The sequence below is a fragment of the Thalassophryne amazonica genome, chromosome 9 (genome assembly GCF_902500255.1).
Source record: "Thalassophryne amazonica chromosome 9, fThaAma1.1, whole genome shotgun sequence".
Taxonomy (NCBI): Eukaryota; Metazoa; Chordata; class Actinopteri; order Batrachoidiformes; family Batrachoididae; genus Thalassophryne; species Thalassophryne amazonica.
Window position 1 is genome coordinate 108,193,553 of NC_047111.1, and position 14,088 is coordinate 108,207,640.

Sequence of the window (14,088 nt, forward strand, 5' to 3'; positions counted from 1 at the left end):
AGAGAGCACATATGTACCTCTACCAAGGCCACGTATTCCTTAGTGCTGAAAACTTTAGTGCAGCAGATACGTGAAACAATCCTGCAAATAGTGATAAAAAAGCATCAAATTCGGCAGAAATACTCAGACACTCCTCTTTTGAAAAAAACGATTGGCCACTTGACTTTTCAATCTGTGGTCAGGTAGGGGTCAATTGAAGAATTACACAGAGGTCAAAATTCAAACATGCTCCAATCATATTGAAAAATATTCCACATTATTTGCCTGATCATAAAGATTCCAAAAAGGAATAGTCTGGACTATCTGTGACTGAATTCTATGCAGTTACAGGATAAAAACAGCAAGAATGGTGACAAAGGTCAGTGTCATTTTGTATAGGGGTCAAAAGTTAAAGGTGCTCCAATTTTGGTAAAAAGTAATGCAAATTATTGGCTGAGCTAATAGGATTAATAAATGGAATAGTGTTGACAGTGTTGAATGCTTGGTCTCCAAAGTAAAGGTCAAACAAGGTCTACGTCTATTGGATTCTATGACATGTGACATATGTTACCCTGTAACGTGATAAGTAAGGATGATACATGGGCCAAACTATTCCTTTTTAAAACCGTGTTAACTCAACTAGTAATTTGCATCACTTTTTTACCAAAATTGGCACAACGTTAACTTTTGGCCAATCATTTTTTTCAAAAGAGGATTGTCTAAGGAGTATTTCTGCCGAATTTGATGCTTTTATCACCATTTGCAGGATTCCCCTCTAAATATTCTGTTATCCGCTGCACTACTTGGATCCAAAACATGTTCCAGATAAAAGTCAAACTAAAATCCCTCATTTTCTAGGCTATTTTCTATCTGCTCCCCAAAATATCACCAACGTCCTTTCACAAATGTTTTTGAGTTAAATGTTACTATGTGCCAAACATTCTTCTGGGTCTCAGTTCTAGATTATATTCCAGATTACCTCCAAAACGGAAACATTTATTTCCCGGAACATTATGAATCTGCTCAACAAATTTCACTGAAATATGTTCAATATTGTTTTGAGTTATCCTGCTAACAGAAAAACAAACAGACAAACGCTAGTGAAAACACTGATTGCCTCCTTAGTAAAGGTTAAAATGTTTGTTTTTTTAATAAAAAAATCTGCATGGACATATTCATTCAAATGCAACACGATCATATCATCCTGACATGATTCCAATGAAGGCTGATAAATGCTACCACTGCCTTCTCGCCGACTGTAATGACCACAATCGCTCACAGTCACACACAAAAATACCCACGTCACAACATGCCACTTTCACATAGCAGCAGCAGCATTTTGATGTTAGATAAGATTTGCCGTTGTGAAATGCAGCTGGCAGATAAGAGAGTAGAGTGCAGAGTCCAGTCTTGTGACTGCTCGGCAAATGAGACATCATTTGCATTTGGGCATTTGAATGTCCTCTGGTTCCGTTGCAGGGCTACTGCATACATCACTCAACAACAGCTCCCTGGACAACAGCAGATGGCTCAGTAAAATCAAGCTACATCCAATACAGACGCTCCTTTGAGTTGCAGAGCGACGGTGAGACTGCCTCAACAAAAGCACTTCTCAAAATGCAACTTCACACTTGGCCTGTAAATGTGGACGTTTTAGTTATCAATGGCAACAGAGGACAAGCTGAAACACCTTGAAAGTCTTCTGTAAGTTCAGGTCAAATAATTAAGCAGCTTAAATGCTCGACAAAAAGAGGGCAAAAAGGCGGACCCCCAGACACACACAGCATTTAAGAAGCAGGCTTTACACAAGTTTAACTTTTCCCTGTATTACTTTACAGCAATGAGATGTAAATCATTAACCATTTTTTTAAAACAGGTTTTGTTGTTGCTGTGTAAATTGGTCTATTACTACCAGAATTCAAAATGTACTCTACCCCCTTTCTCTCAACTCCCCCAAAAAACTTTAGCCAACGACCTTTAGCCTCCACACTAATCCAAAGTCCGTTGATGCAATAGGGCATGTCAGGAAAAGAAACACCTACGCAAAGACCCTTTACAAAGCCTCTCTGGCAGTTAATGAAAAATAAGTTTCCAAACTGTATCAAAATATATTTGATATAAAGACACAGCAATGTGACAGGCAGTATCAACTAGAGCTGAAACAACTAATTGAGTTAATCGATTAAAATCGATTATTAAAATAGTTGTCAACTAATTTAGTCATCGATTAGCAAGGTTGGGTAGGATTACGTGAAAGAATACAACCCCTGGCAAAAATTATGGAATCACTGGCCTCGGAGGATGTTCATTCAGTTGTTTAATTTTGTAGAAAAAAAAGCAGATCACAGACATGACACAAAACTAAAGTCATTTCAAATGGCAACTTTCTGGCTTTAAGAAACACTATAAGAAATCAAGAAAAAAAAGATTGTGACAGTAACGGTTACTTTTTTAGACCAAGCAGAGGGAAAAAAATATGGAATCACTCAATTCTGAGGAATAAATTATGGAATCACCCTGTAAATTTTCATCCCCCAAACTAACACCTGCATCAAATCAGATCTGCTCATTGACACTGACCCTATGCCATGACATTGACCCTATGTGTCTTTTTGCAAGGAATGTTTTTGCAGTTTTTGCTCTATGGCAAGATGCATTATCTTGAAAAATGATTTCATCATCCCCAAACATCCTTTCAATTGTCCAAAATATCAACGTAAACTTGTGCATTTATTGATGATGTAATGACAGCCATCTCCCCAGTGCCTTTACCTGACATGCAGCCCCATATCATCAATGACTGTGGAAATTTACATGTTCTCTTCAGGCAGTCATCTTTATAAATCTCATTGGAACGGCACCAAACAAAAGTTCCAGCATCATCACCTTGCCCAATGCAGATTCGAGATTCATCACTGAATATGACTTTCATCCAGTCATCCACAGTCCACGATTGCTTTTCCTTAGCCCATTGTAACCTTGTTTTTTTTCTGTTTAGGTGTTAATGATGGCTTTTGTTTAGCTTTTCTGTATGTAAATCCCATTTCCTTTAGGCGGTTTCTTACAGTTCGGTCACAGACGTTGACTCCAGTTTCCTCTCATTCGTTCCTCATTTGTTTTGTTGTGCATTTTCGATTTTTGAGACATATTGCTTTAAGTTTTCTGTCTTGACGCTTTGATGTCTTCCTTGGTCTACCAGTATGTTTGCCTTTAACAACCTTCCCATGTTGTTTGTATTTGGTCCAGAGTTTAGACACAGCTGACTGTGAACAACCAACATCTTTTGCAACATTGCGTGATGATTTACCCTCTTTTAAGAGTCTGATAATCCTCTCCTTTGCTTCAATTGACATCTCTCGTGTTGGAGCCATGATTCATGTCAGTCCACTTGATGCAACAGCTCTCCAAGGTGTGATTACTCCTTTTTAGATGCAGACTAACGAGCAGATCTGATATGATGCAGGTGTTAGTTTTGGGGATGAAAATTTACAGGGTGATTCCATAATTTTTTCCTCAGAATTGAGTGATTCCATATTTTTTTTTCCTCTGCTTGGTCTAAAAAAGTAACCGTTACTGACTGCCACAATCTTTTTTTCTTGATTTCTTATAGTGTTTCTTAAAGCCAGAAAGTTGCCATTTGAAATGACTTTAGTTTTGTGTCATGTCTGTGATCTGCTTTTTTTCTACAAAATTAAACAACTGAATGAACATCCTCCGAGGCCGGTGACTCCATAATTTTTGCCAGGGGTTGTACATGTGGATTACATGTATGTATGTACATACATTTGGATTACTTGTAATCTGATTACTTTTCAAAGTAATCCTACCCAACCTTGTCGATTAGTTGCTAAATAACTTTGTTTTACCGCAAATGTTTCGTTTCTTCCATATAATCAACCCAGCTTTGCTTTGAATCTTGAACCAATGAAAGAGAGCTTTGAGCTGCTGCTTCGTTGGTTTCATTAGTTTTATTTAGTTTTATCTTAATTTTTCCCAACTAAAACCCTAAAGAGCATATGTCTGTGAGGAATATTTACCTTTTTTATGTTAAACTGACCTGTTATGGTCTTCTGAAACAGTTGATATATGTATTTTATACTAACGCCAATGCTAACACATTAGCATGTCTATGGCGTTTTCAATGTTAAAGTTAGCATTAAGCTGGTGGCATTTCAGCATGTTTGTGCATTTATTTTATGTATAATAATTAATGGCTCAGCATGTTGTTGTAAAAGAGTCAAATGTATTACAAATTATAATATTTTAAAATTTATTTTTATTTATATATTAATAATAGCAACAATAATAATAGCAATAATAACTAATAATGCTACAATACCATTTTAGAAAAAGAGACATGAGTCACATGTGTCATTGTGAACTGACCACAGTTTACAAGTTATACAGAGAATGCTGCACATATAATGAGTCAGGCTACAGTTTTTGATTTAGGTTTTATGGTTAACTGGTTATGCTAATTGCTCATTTGCAGCAACAAAACTACCTCTTTTTCCACCATATATTTTATAACATTTGTACGTTTCAATGTTGTTTTATGGCAACTCAGCACTTTGATAAAGCAGTGTCATTTGAAATAATTTTTGTTCTTTATTATAAACTGTTTAATTCTTTATTATTTTATATTTCAACAGCCAAGGGACATTTGAAGATTTGTTGATTTTCAAGTATTTTAAGTTTTCAAATAATGCTCTGTTGTTAAATAAAGTGATGGAAGGAGAGAAAAATTGTTTCCCTGGCACATTTAAAAAAAAATTCCTGCTAATCCGATTAATCGTGTCGAAACCCCATCAGATTCATCGATGATCCAAATAATCGTTTGTTGCAGCCCTAGTATCAACCTTTAGAATCTAGACCTTCCTGAAACATAAAAGGTTTTGTCACAGAACAAGAACTTGGAATGATATACTAGTACACAATAAAATCACCATGATGAGGTTCATTAACTCGACCAGAAATCCAGATGGTAATTTGTGTGTGCGTGTGTGTAAAAGACGAGACGGGGCCTTTCTTTTCAGTTGTGCAACATGCCTGTTATATTGATGGTGTAACAATCCTTTGTAAGATTTTACAACCCTGTCTTTACTGTACATGTTGAGGGGTTATAAGAGTGTTCTCAAAATACCAGCCCAGTGGTCACATCTGACAAATCCACGAGGCACAGTTTGAACCATGTATTATTATTATTTTTAAACTCCATTAAGGAGTTTATTCTTTCAATTAAGTATATTTATTTGTTAGCAGGAATATACAAAAACTAATGCAATGAAATTTTTATTATTTTATTTATTTACTTTACAAAACTTTGTGGCTGGGTGGAACATGAGCCAAAAAAGAACCCATTATATATGATCTGTGAGTAGGGATCAAAGGTCAGAGATTCCCCTATCAAAAGTCATAATTAAGATCAAAGGTCAGCATCAACAATCTAAATTCAACAATCAGGACCAAAGGTCAGGGATTAAGATCAAAACAGCTTTGATTTTTTTTATTTCTTTTTTAATTCCCAATGAGTGTTCAAGTTACCTACTGTACGTTAGAACAACCTTGTGAGTAGTAGTACCCAGTTAGTCTGAATTTCAGACTCTAACGTAATTGTCTCTTCCTGAACAAGTGAGACTACAATGCTTCCCAAAATAAAGTGAAAGACTTTGCAACACTGCAAGACGTTAATAAATTTCTACAAACAAAATTTAAGATGCTTTCAGATGGGAATACAGTGTAGAACTATGATTGACCCTCCAAAAAGAAAAAAAAAAAAACAGCTGGTAAAGGACTATATTAAAACGTATTAAAATCCAGTGTAAACGGACCCCCGAACTGTTTCACATTATGAATGATAGAATAAGGTGCTTTTATACTTATTCTAATGTGTTTAAAAAAGAGTAAAACAGATTTTATTCATTTTCAAATTGTTTTGTTACCTATAATTAGCTACAAACCAATGGCAAAATATTTTAAAATGCCTTTAATTTGGATAAATTAGATACATTCTGGACAAAACTGTTGGGCACCAAAAATAGACTAGTTATAGTGATTTTTATAAAAACATTTTAAAAAAGAAATTATCAGTTGTTGAACTGTTTTTACCCAAGGCCAAAATATCGCCATCGGTTATTGCAAAGACTTTGCATCCGTCCGTCCGTCCATCTGCCTGTCTGTCTTTCTGTGCTCTGCGTAAGTTCAGTCCTATTACTTCCAGGGTCTTCAAATTCACAGGGAAGATTCTTGGGACACAGAGCTTGGACAAGTTCAAAATGGCTAACCTTGACCTATTTTAAGTAGTCCAAAGATCACATTCTATTTCCTATTTTATGCTCATACGGTCAAGGGTATTTTAGCACTGCGTTATATTTAAACTGTTGCAAATAAATGGCAACGTGTTTAAATTTCAATAATTATGATAAATGTGAGACAACCTGGTTACCCCTCGTCCGACAGCTGAAGATGTATTGTAATCATGTTTTCATCCATCCTCCTATCTGTCTATCTGTCCATGTGATAATGTAAACACACTATCCCTTCAATGAGTTAAAAGGATATTCATCAATATGATGTCAGTGACATACCTTTAGATGGATTCAAAGCCTACTAAAGATTGGTCACTTTAACTTACTCTTCTGTGAAAATAAGTCAATCTGGTCAAAAACAACATAAATGTAGTATCACCTAAAGAGGACAATACATATTTATCATTCTACAGTAATGCATCTTGGGAAGGATCACAATCTTACTGAAGTCTGGTGACCTTCATCTATTGTTTTTTTGGGAAAAAAGGTCAACTTGGTCAGTAACTGCAAAAAAAAAACCAATATCACCTGAATAAGCTAGGGGGTAGTTAATACAGTAATGGCAATGATGCATGTTGGGGTGAAGATGAAGTCTATTGGAGACCGGTGACCTTGACCTAGTTTTTCTGGGAAAAACAGGGTGCTACTCATTCACCAATCATGTTGTAGTTCAGATACACCAAGGATTCTAAGTGCTAAAATGTTAGTTTCTGCCAATTGACATACACAAAAGTAAAGGTATGTTACTCTTGAATATATGACACAGGAGTCATTTACTTTGCACCAAATGATAGAAAACCAGGTAAAATATCAGGAAAATTACTTGCCATCAAGTTTAATCATTCACCCTTATGATAAAAACACTGAAACATTTATCTTAAGAGGGGCTTTTTTTTTACTTCAAGTTATCCATCCATCCATTTTCTATACCCACTTACCCAATTAAGGGTAATGGGAGCTGGAGCCTATCCCAGCAATCACAGGGCATGAGGCAGAGCATCAGTCTGTCGCAGAGCTATTTCAAGTTATATAATTAAAATGTATTTTAAAAAATGCTGAGCACATTATGTTTTCTGTTGTTCCGCAGTGATGATAGACTGGTTTAGGTGGCTGTTTTTGTAAAGGGATATTAGTTATATCATAGGTTAATGATGAACTGGCTTTTAAACACCTGTAAATCAATGAAGATAGTATCAAATACATTGAACAAGATAAATGAGATAGCCTGGTTTTAATCTGTTACACACAGGTGACAGACTGATTTAAAATGATTTCCGAATATTTTAAAATGGGAATTCAACCATATATTAAATGTTATTGAACTGCTTTATTAATAGCAAGCTATCAGTTATACAATAAACAGGTGTTTAAACATCTCTAAATGAACAATATGTTTTAAAATAGATCTGCACTTGGAAAAAATAGACAATCTGGTTTTCAACCGCTCCACTTTGATGATAGACAAGATTAAATTGATTTTAAGACATTTCAAAAGGGTTGTAAAACAGAAAAAAAAGGTTTACTGTTTTTTAAAACATATGAAAAATCATTGGCAACATGTTTTAAATGACCCTGATGAAATTCCAAATAATGTTTTAAAGTCTGACACTGAGGACAGACTCATTTTAAAAAAATATTTTAAAGGTACTTTATTGGGGTTTTAATACAGACATGAGTTGTTCAACTGTTTTAAAACTGCTGCAATCAATAGGGATCTTAAATAGCTTTGAGTCGATAAATTAAGAGATAATATATATTTAAGTACTACGACACTGAAAACAGATGGGGTTCAAATTATGTTATCTTACAATAGTTTAAATACAGCATAACCAATATGTCAGTGAGCCGATTATATCGGCCAATATGAGCCTTTCATGAACATATTGACATTATTTTTTTAACCAATATGAAAACTTTTTTTTTTCTAAATAAATGATGCAGGAAAAACACTGGCTGTTGGAAGTTGTGTCATTATATAGTTTATACAGCAAAGGGCGAATTAAAAGCATTGTTTACAATGCTGTCAAGCATGGCTGGGACCCCGTTACCCCTTGGTCACATTAGCTACAAGAGCCAGAAGCAAAGCAACCAGCTGCCATTCATTTTCAATCAGAGAGAACTTTTTGCAACAAGACACAAGTGATCACTATTCCGCCAGCTAGGTGGGTCAAAATACAGAAGAAATCAATTTTATGCAAATACTTAGTGATGCGACAGCAATTGCCAATTAAATTGAAGCCAGCATGACAGAAGCTGGTTGGTTGTTCCTTACACTTTTTTTTTAATAACTGATATTTACTTACATACATACATACAATGAAATCTGTCCTCTGCATTTAACCGATCCTAATTACAGTTAGACACAATCCAACCACTAGGAGCAGTGGGCAGCCACAGTCCGGCGCCCAGGGACCAACTCCAGTTGTAGAGATTCTGCCTTATATTAGCTGTTTTTCCCAACTGTTTTTAAACTACTGTTAATCAATAAGAACATCTTAAAATTGCTTTAGTCTGAATAAATTATAGATCACTTAGATTTTAACAGTATGACACTGAAGACTGACTGGGGTTTCAGTGATTCTGAGATAAACAGGTTTGAATACATATATATTAGTTGCCAAACTGCTTTTAAACTGCTGTAAAACATTGACAACATGTCTCAAAATGGCTTTGAATCGGTTACATTAGAGGTCATTTAAATGTAAACACTGACACTGAAAACAAGACTGGATTTAAATTATTTTACAGTACTTTCAAAGAGTTTAAAACCAGACGGCTCTTGTTTTGCTAGAAAATCATGACAGAATAGTTTGAGATAAGATTCAAATTTGAAATAAGATGATTGCTATTTGTTGTCAAACAACTTAATATTGTAGAAAATTAGTGGACAAACTGAAATCACCTCGAGTTCCAGCTTCACTTTACGACACAAAATAGTGCGACCTGTGACGTGTCTGTCGTTGACAACACTCAAAAAGTACTCCGAAAAATAAAAAGCTGTCTAATGTTTTGGTACAATGTGAAGTGTACTGACATTACAACAACTGTAATACAGACAGTCCTACATTAATGTCAAGAGTTTAAATCGCGTCATTAAACGCAAATCTCTGAGCATGTTCACAAACAGTCGCGCGCATTACAGCGTCGTTCACCCCGTATTTAGGGAGAAATTTGACATTTTCATAAAGATCGGCGACATTTACGTTAAAAAAAATAAATGGAAACACACAGTAGCACATGAATTTAAAAGGTGGCGTTAAATTGTGAAGGAGTTTGTGTGTTAAATCGGAAGGCTTTTCACGCAGGCGGGTGATTCTCCACTTCTTCTTTATGCAGAGATTTCAGCGGCAGATCCCTGCGCCTGTGTTCGCCTTCTGACACACAAACAGCCTTTTCTACCCTTCAAAAAAAAAAAAAAAAAAAACCACCACATAACCCGACACAACCCTCGCCATTGTGACCCGCGTGTGAAAACAGGCAATTTTCTCCAACCGTGGTCAGCAGTTATTACAGCATGTTTATTTGAAGCACGTACCTGCGGCGTCCACCCCACAGTCAGCCGCTGAGACGCATCGGTATAATCCACCGTCACATCTGTCTCTGAGCTGGGACGCGGCTCAAAAAAATCACAGTGTAGTCCTGAAAATGCATCGTTGCTTTTTTTTTTTTTTTTTTTTTTTTTTTTTTGCGACTGTGACCGAAGTGCGCAGCGTTTACTCTGTGGGAATTGTTTATTCTCGTAGTCCGCTCGCTGTGAAGAAGTGAGCAGAAACACAGCGCCTCCTCTGCCTGCTGCTGCCACCACCCTTAAAGGGACAGACCTCCTCTGAACGCCTGCCCCACCATATATATATATATATATATATATATATACCTCAGTGCTGCTTTTGATACTGTTGACCATAAAATTTTATTACAGAGATTAGAGCATGCCATAGGTATTAAAGGCACTGCGCTGCGGTGGTTTGAATCGTATTTGTCTAATAGATTACAATTTGTTCATGTACATGGGGAATCTTCTTCACAGACTAGGGTTAATTATGGAGTTCCACAAGGTTCTGTGCTAGGACCAATTTTATTCACTTTATACATGCTTCCCTTAGGCAGCATTATTAGACGGTATTGCTTAAATTTTCATTGTTACGCAGATGATACCCAGCTTTATCTATCCATGAAGCCAGAGGACACACACCAATTAGCTAAACTGCAGGATTGTCTTACAGACATAAAGACATGGATGACCTCTAATTTCCTGCTTTTAAACTCAGATAAAACTGAAGTTATTGTACTTGGCCCCACAAATCTTAGAAACATGGTGTCTAACCAGATCCTTACTCTGGATGGCATTACCCCTGGCCTCTAGTAATACTGTGAGAAATCTTGGAGTCATTTTTGATCAGGATATGTCATTCAAGCGCATATTAAACAAATATGTAGGACTGCTTTTTGCATTTACGCAATATCTCTAAAATCAGAAAGGTCTTGTCTCAGAGTGATGCTGAAAAACTAATTCATGCATTTATTTCCTATAGGCTGGACTATTGTAATTCATTATTATCAGGTTGTCCTAAAAGTTCCCTAAAAGCCTTCAGTTAATTAAAAATGCTGCAGCTAGAGTACTGACGGGGACTAGAAGGAGAGAGCATATCTCACCCATATTGGCCTCTCTTCATTGGCTTCCTGTTAATTCTAGAATAGAATTTAAAATTCTTCTTCTTACTTATAAGGTTTTGAATAATCAGGTCCCATCTTATCTTAGGGACCTCGTAGTACCATATCACCCCAATAGAGCGCTTCGCTCTCAGACTGCAGGCTTACTTGTAGTTCCTAGGGTTTGTAAGAGTAGAATGGGAGGCAGAGCCTTCAGCTTTCAGGCTCCTCTCCTGTGGAACCAGCTCCCAATTCAGATCAGGGAGACAGACACCCTCTCTACTTTAAGATTAGGCTTAAAACTTTCCTTTTTGCTAAAGCTTATAGTTAGGGCTGGATCGGGTGACCCTGAACCATCCCTTAGTTATGCTGCTATAGACTAGACTGCTGGGGGGTTCCCATGATGCACTGTTTCTTCTCTTTTTGCTCTGTATGCACCACTCTGCAGTTAATCATTAGTGATCGATCTCTGCTCCCCTCCACAGCATGTCTTTTTCCTGGTTCTCTCCCTCAGCCCCAACCAGTCCCAGCAGAAGACTGCCCCTCCCTGAGCCTGGTTCTGCTGGAGGTTTCTTCCTGTTAAAAGGGAGTTTTTCCTTCCCACTGTAGCCAAGTGCTTGCTCACAGGGGGTCGTTTTGACCTTTGGGGTTTTACATAATTATTGTATGGCCTTGCCTTACAATATAAAGTGCCTTGGGGCAACTGTTTGTTGTGATTTGGCGCTATATAAAAAAAATTGATTGAATTGATATATATATATATATATATATATATATATATATATATATAACGGAGGCCAGCAGGTGTCGCTGTGCAGACGTAGTTAGTACAACAGCTCAAAAGGATTCTCTGGTCACAAGGCCAGAGCCCTGGTTTTAGCCTTCTGGTTAGAGAGTCCGACTTCCATGCAGAGGATCGTGAGTTTGAGTCCGGAGGGTTCGCTCCCCTCACAATCCTCGGCCTTGAAGTCGGACTCTAACCAGAAGGCTAAATAAAACCCAGGGTTCTGGCCTTGTGACCAGAGAATCCTTTTGAGCTGTTGGGGGTGAGGTTTACTAACTACATCTGCACAGCGACACCTGCTGGCCTCCATTACGCTCAACCCCCTAAACTACTCCATCCGGGTCACGGCACCATTGTAGCAGCTGTGTTGTTATGACTCCGCCATTCGGTCCCCTCGGGAAGCGAACTCACGATCCTCGGCATGGAAGTCGACCTCTCTAACCAGAAGGCTAAACCCAGGGCTCTGGCCTTGTGACCAGGAGGAATCCTTCTGAGCTGTTGGGTGTGAGGTTTACTAACTACATCTGCACAGCAACACCTGCTGGCCTACGTTACATATATATACTCAACAAAAATATAAATGCAACAATTTGGTTTTGCTCCCATTTTGTATGAGATGAACTCAAAGATCTAAAACTTTTTCCACATACACAATATCACCATTTCCCTCAAATATTGTTCACAAACCAGTCTAAATCTGTGATAGTGAGCACTTCTTCTTTGCTGAGATAATCCAGTCACCACCTCACAGGTGTGCCATATCAAGATGCTGATTAGACACCATGATTAGTGCACAGGTGTGCCTTAGACTGCCCACAATAAAAGGCCACTCTGAAAGGTGCAGTTTTGTTTTATTGGGGGGTGGGATACCAGTCAGTATCTGGTGTGACCACCATTTGCCTCATGCAGTGCAACACATCTCCTTCGCATCATCCGTGAAGAGAACACCTCTCCAACGTGCAAACGCCAGCGAATGTGAGCATTTGCCCACTCAGGTCGGTTACGACGACGAACTGGAGTCAGGTCGAGACCCCGATGAGGACGACGAGCATTGCAGATGAGCTTCCCTGAGACGGTTTCTGACAGTTTGTGCAGAAATGCTTTGGTTATGCAAACCGATTGTTTCAGCAGCTGTCCGAGTGGCTGGTCTCAGACGATCTTGGAGGTGACATGCTGGATGTGAAGGTCCTGGGCTGGTGTGGTTACACGTGGTCTGTGGTTGTGAGGCTGGTTGGATGTACCTGCCAAATTCTCTGAAACACCTTTGGAGACGGCTTATGGTAGAGACATGAACATTCAATACACGAGCAACAGCTCTGGTTGACATTCCTGCTGTCAGCATGCCAATTGCACGCTCCCCTCAAATCTTGCGACATCTGTGGCATTGTGCTGTGTGATAAAACTGCACCTAAAAGAGTGGCCTTTTATTGTGGACAGTCTAAAGCACACCTGTGCACATAGTGCACTATGCAAAAGTTTGGGCACCCCTGATAATTTTCATGATGTTCCTTTATAAATTACAACTTTTTTTGTTGTTGGTTTTTTTTTTTTTTTTGGACTTCGAGAATAAAGTCGCAATAGTACGATAAAAAAGTTGTAATTTTACGAGAATAAAGCCATAATTTTACGAGAATAAAGTCGTAATGTTACGAGGAAAAAAAAAGTCGTAATATTACGAGAATAAAGTTGTAATTTTATGAGAAAAAATCATAATATTACAAGAAAAAAGTTGAAATATTATATTATGACTTATAGCCTCAAGGACAAATTGCCCAATGTTAACCTCCGAGAGGAATGTCTTCAGGCTCTGGTGAGATTATTCGGCTCCTTCTTATCTCAACCCACAAAGACAATAACTGACAGAATTACAAGTACAAGGACAAGACTGAAGCATGCTCCATATTTTTTCCCTTTGGCTCCCTTCCTGCTACTCCATCACTTTACCCCCATCCCACGCCACCGCTCACAGCCCACCTCTCCCCCCTCCGGGGGCTGCACGGCTTTTGCTGCGGCAGGTCCCCGTTCCCCCCAAGCTAGTGGGCGGCGCGACTCCAGTTGCAGTGGCCTTCACCCATTTTACCTCAATTCGGATGACGGACTGCTTCAAGTTAGTACCAATAAACAATGTCAAATGTATATGTGTTGTCCTTTAATTTTGATGTGTGCCATTATATACGGGAAACAAGTATAATTGTGGATTAATTGCTGTATCTTGTCTGAGGTAATTGGAGTGTAAACGTAATTGCCCTTTTTTGGTATCAATAAAGTTGTCTGAAGTCTGAAGTCTGAATGTATTCTCGTAATATTATGAGAATAAATTCGTAATTTTACAAGAATAAGTTGTAGTATTACGAGGAAAAGAAAGTC

General features: G+C 37.9%; 1 protein-coding gene across 3 annotated transcripts in view; it reads right to left on the reverse strand.

Annotated features, from left to right (window-relative positions):
- nrip1b (nuclear receptor interacting protein 1b) overlaps window positions 1-10,064 on the reverse strand; it is a 113,494-nt gene extending 103,430 nt beyond the window's left edge. For all 3 annotated transcript variants that reach the window (XM_034178944.1, XM_034178943.1, XM_034178942.1), the window contains exon 1: window positions 9,823-10,064. The gene's annotated coding sequence lies outside the window, so the exon portion shown is untranslated. The remainder of the gene's footprint in view (window positions 1-9,822) is intronic.
- Between the last annotated feature and the right edge of the window lie 4,024 nt (window positions 10,065-14,088).